This window comes from Bubalus bubalis, chromosome X, assembly GCF_019923935.1.
Source record: "Bubalus bubalis isolate 160015118507 breed Murrah chromosome X, NDDB_SH_1, whole genome shotgun sequence".
NCBI classification, from domain to species: domain Eukaryota; kingdom Metazoa; phylum Chordata; class Mammalia; order Artiodactyla; family Bovidae; genus Bubalus; species Bubalus bubalis.
Genome location: NC_059181.1, coordinates 128,696,754 through 128,702,144, shown reverse-complemented (window position 1 = coordinate 128,702,144; position 5,391 = coordinate 128,696,754). Strand labels below are relative to the sequence as shown.

The 5,391-nt window shown below is 45.1% G+C and overlaps 1 non-coding gene across 1 annotated transcript; it reads right to left on the bottom strand.

The window, feature by feature from the left end:
* Positions 1-1,518: 1,518 nt before the first annotated feature.
* TRNAC-GCA lies at positions 1,519-1,590 on the bottom strand. The gene has a single exon. It is a non-coding gene; the product is annotated as a tRNA-Cys (tRNA).
* Between the last annotated feature and the right edge of the window lie 3,801 nt (positions 1,591-5,391).

Genomic DNA, 5,391 nt, shown 5'->3' with positions numbered 1-5,391 from the left:
CAAGCCCCAAGCATCCTGTATCATGCATCGAACCTGGACTGGCGATTCGTTTCATATATGATATTATACATGTTTCAATGCCATTCTCCCAAATCTTCCCACCCTCTCCCTCTCCCACAGAGTCCAAAAGACTGTTCTATACATCTGTGTCTCTTTTGCTGTCTCGCATACAGGGCTATCATTACCATCTTTCTAAATTCCATATATATGCGTTAGTATACTGTATTGGTGTTTTTCTTTCTGGCTTACTTCACTCTGTATAATAGGCTCCAGTTTCATCCGCCTCATTAGAACTGATTCAAATGTATTCTTTTTAATGGCTGAGTAATACTCCATTGTGTATATGTACCACAGCTTTCTTACCCATTCATCTGCTGATGGACATCTAGGTTGCTTCCTTGCCCTGGCTATTATAAACAGTGCTGCGATGAACATTGGGGTACACGTGTCTCTTTCAATTCTGGTTTCCTCAGTGTGTATGCCCAGCAGTGGGATTGCTGGGTCATAAGGCAGTTCTATTTACAGTTTTTTAAGGAATCTCCACACTATTCTCCATAGTGGCTGTACTAGTTTACATTCCCACCAACAGTGTAAGAGGGTTCCCTTTTCTCCACACCCTCACCAGCATGTATTGCTTGTAGACTTTTGGATTGCAGCCATTCTGACTGGCGTGAAATGGTACCTCATTGTGGTTTTGATTTGCATTTCTCTGATAATGAGTGATGTTGAGCATCTTTTCATGTGTTTGTTAGCCATCTGTATGTCTTCTTTGGAGAAATGTCTATTTAGTTCTTTGGCCCATTTTTTGATTGGGTCGCAATGGCAGTTTCTGATCAGAAGCAAATTGTTTTCCATGTCCTCATAAGAGAAGTTCAAGGAAATTCCCTGGCAGTCCAACAATTTGGACTATGCATTTCCTCAGCAGGGGGCATGGTTTCTATCCCCAGACAGGAAACTAGGATCCCACAAGCTGCACAGTGCAGCCAAAAAAAGGGAGGGGGGGCAGAAGTTAAAGCAGAAGCAGGACAATATCAAATGAAAGGCTGTGTAGACTGTCTCAGGAGGGGATGGGGGTGAGACAGTTATTAGATGGCCTTCAAGGCCTGTTATAATCCTGAGGATGAAGAAATTGCTTAGAACACTGGAAAGTATTAGTCTCTCAGTTGTGTCTAACTCTTTGCGACCCCATAGACTGTAACCCGCCAGGCTCCTTTGTCCATAGGATTTTCTAGAGAAGAATACTGGAGTGGGTTACCGTGCCGTTCTCCAGGGGATCTTCCCCACCCAGCGATCAAATCTGATCTCTTACATCTCCTGTATTGGCAGGAGGGTTCTTTACCACTAGGGGGGTTCTTAATACCTATAAGAATCATTCTATAAGAACACTGTGAAGTGAAGTCACTCAGTCGTGTCCGACTCTTTGCCACCCCGTGGACTGTAGTCTACCAGGCTCCTCTGTCCATGGAATTTTCCAGGCAAGAATACTGGAGTGGGTTGTCATTTCCTTCTCCAGGGATCTTCCCAACCCAGGGATCGAACCTGGGTCTCCCGCATTGCAGGCAGACGCTTTACCGTCTGAGCCACCAGGGAAATCCTGGTGTCAAGAGCCTTAACTACTTTGGGTTTCCTGTCAGGAGAAGAGGTTTAGAGTGGACTGAAGTGCAGTCATTGGTCCTCCCTCAGTATCCATGGAGGGTTAGTCTTAGAACCCTCCAGACACCAAAATCCACGGCTGCTCAAGTTCCTTATGTAAAATGGTATAGTATTTGCCTATAACCTACACACGTCCTTCTGTATACTTTCTTTTTTTTTTTTTTTTTTTTTTTTTTTTTTTTGGCTGCACCACCTGGCTTGCAGGGATCAAACCCACAATCCATGCAGTGGAAGTGCAGAGTCTCAACCAGTGGGTGGCCAGGGAAGTCCCTCCTGCATACTTTAAATCAGCTCTAGATTATTAATAATACCTAATACAATGTATAGTTGTAAATACAATGTAAATAGTTACTAGCCCCAGCGAATTGAAATTCTACTTTTTGGAACTGTCTAGAATTTTGTTAACAAAATAGTTTCCATCCACCGTTTGTTGAATCCATAGACGCGGAACATGCCAATTCAGAGGGCCAACTATAGGAGGGATTTTCAAGACATACACCAAGGAGAAAATTTAGCAGATTCAGCCAAAGTATACCCTGGAACTCCACAGGCAGCAATGTGACTCTAAATTGCCCTTTGAAAATGGGGCAAGAAATCAGGGTCTCCAAAGCTTAAATGTGCTTTTCCAAATTATCTAAAGAGGGCCAAACTCTCTAGTCCTAACCCCAGCACCCCAAACCTGCCATCAGTACACATGGCTAGTTTGCCCATATTAAGAGCAGCTCACTCCCTCCCTGGCTCCAATTTGCACTTGCTCCATATTACCTGTCTACTCTTCTCACACAAAATGAACTCTCTCCAGGAGAAACCCCAGAGCTTAGGGCTCTGGATCTGCACTGTTCAGCTACCAGTAGATTAAGCTTTAACAGAGAAATCCTATCTGTTTATGGCTCCCCAAAGGATCTAAGCCTGGAGTCTCTCACCATTTATTCATTTAATCAACAAACATATAATGAATTTCTACCATGTGTCAGCACTGCTGAGACAGCAATGGAAAACAACAATGTAATCTAAAAACTCAGGGAGCTGAGGGTCTGATGGGAGATATACACAAGGAAATGAAGGATTACAATGCATGACGTGAAAGAGCAAGTGCTGTGAGAGCATACAGGAGGGCATCTCACCCATTCCAAGAGGGTCTGAGAAAGAACCGTGTGAAATAATAGAAATACATACATTGGTCTCTGCGTGCCATGCCCCCTCCCTCAGGTTGTTGGCACAGAGCTCCTAAAACCCAGGCAATTCCTAAGCCATAAGAGCACTAGGAGTGCCTCTTGTTCTAACGTTTGATCTTCGACCCTGTCCTGACACAGAGCTTCTAAACTCCTTAGAATTTCCTGGGTGATAGCAGTGTGTCTTGTTCTAATGAGGTGACTCTGGGTGAACTCCTAGATAGTTTCCAGATGAGGGCTGGTCACCAGAAAAAACAAGCCATGATTAGAAGCTCAGAACTTTCAGCCCTGACCGCCATCCTCTAGAAAGGTGAGAGAGGCTCAAGGTTGAGTTCATGGTCGATCATGCCTATGTGATGAAGCCACCGTAGAAACCCAAAAGTATAGGGTTCAGAGAACTGCCAGGTTGCTGAACACATCTGCGTGCCAGGAGGGTGGTGCACTCCAAACCCATGAGGACAGAACCTTCTTCTCTGCTCAGGACCCTCCCAGATCTTGCCCCATGTACTTCTTCATCTGGCTGTTCAACTGTATCTTTCATCATATACTTTATTCTACAATAAACCAATAAACGTCTTTCTTTGAATTCTGTGAGCTATCCCAGCAAATGATCAAAGCAGAAGAGTGGGTCATGGGAACCTGCAATTGGCAGTTTTGTGAGACTGAGCCCTAACCTGTGAGTCTGTGATAACTCTGGTTAGTGTTGGAAAAAACTGACTTGTAGGACACTTAGCTAATGTCAGAGAATTGCTAGGTGTGGAAAACCCATATATCTGATCTCAAAAGTATTGTGAGTGTGAGAGCAAAAGAAAACACTTCTGAACTGAGGTCTGAAAGATGAAAAGGCATTAACCAAAAAACAGTGTTCCAAGCAGAGGAAACATATATCCATGACCATACATGAGTTTGAGGAGCAGCAGAATGGAAGCATGGAGTTTGAGGGTGTGAGAGGGTTCCAACTTAAAATGGACCCGGGGATTGGAAATAGAGAATCTCAGGCATGTGTCCTCCAAAGAACAGAACTTAACTGAGAGACTGATTTCCCATAAATGTCTGACCTACAGGGGACAGAGGCCTATCTCCTGACCAACAAACATCTCTCCCCATCCTCAAGCCAGTGAACTTGATGCTTGGGCTCTGGCTGGACGTCTCTGTCTTTGCACTCCCTGCCCAGAAATACAACCTGCCCCAAACCTTCAAGGGACTCGCCTGTACCTCACTATTGTATTGAGTTGGCCCAAAAATTCATTCAAGTTTTTCTGTAGCATCTTATGGAAAACCCAAATGAAATTTTTGGCCAACCTAATAATTTCCCCTGCTATTCCTGAATAAATAAACCCAAATTTTAGTTAATTTGAGCTTGCCTCAGTTTACTTCCATACTTAGGTGGACAAAGGTTAATCATAACAACATGCAGCATTTATCTAGGATGTCTGAGCAACGGTGCTGTGCTAAATATCTGCTATGCATTCTCAGTTGATGCTCACAGCATCATCCCTCAGATGAGACACAGGGAGATTAAGTGCCTTATCCAAAGCCACACCCTTGGTGAGTGGTGAAGCTGGGAATTAAAGTCCAGCTGTCTGGAGCCAGAACCCACATTCTTAACCCCCACTCTCTAATGCCTACATCTCTAACGCAAATGAATAAAACAAATCATGGGACGTTAGCACAGGACTTGACCCTTTGCTCCAAAGGCCACCAACCCCATTTAGAGATCCAAATCTCTCCCAGTGGCTGGCCCTTTGTGACCACAGAACCTCTGTTCAGTCCCCGGTTTCTTGCTAGTAAATGGTACCCAGTCGTAACCCTCTCTGTTCCCTGGATCCTTGGTCAGCATATCAGGTTCCCAGATTAGAGGCCAACTCCCTAATTCTTCTGAAAACCAGAGCCTTTCTTGCCTCTGAATCCTAGACTCCTCCTATCAAACCCACAGGCACTATACTATGCCAACTTCTCTGTGCTTCTTCCTATTCTGGTTTCCTGGGCCTCCCCGAGTTGCTTCAGTGTCTCTGTGTCTCTGACTGGTCTCCAGGGCACAACCCCCATCCCCAGCCTAGACTCACCCACAGCCCAACAAAGACCAGACTGGGAGGTGTGGGGAGGGGTGGGAAGAGGGAGAGACTTAAGAAGGCAAGAAGAGCAACTGTGTGAGAGGCTGGCCAAGTGAAGATTATGGAATATGGGTAGAACTGGGGCCCAGAGCCTAGAGAGATGTCCTTATCCTAAGGAGGCATGTATGATCCAACCCACCCCTGATGCCCTAGTCCAATAGCTAGCTGAGCACTGAAATCCCTTTTTAAAAGGCGGTTCATGAAGAAGAAACGGAATAAGAAAGTAGCAAGCCCAAGGGAAGAGAAACGTGTATTTAATTTCATACTAGAGGACATGCATTCCTTCCCAGATGCTCATTTTGGTTGGGGAGGGCACCCCACACATGAAAGGAAAAAGGAAGAGGGCCTCGGAAGTGAGGAAATAGAGCCAAAAGGGGCCAAGAGTTCTAAAGGGCATGGATGCCACAACCAGGCAGAAATGACAGCCTGACCCAGGTCCAGACTTGCCTAGA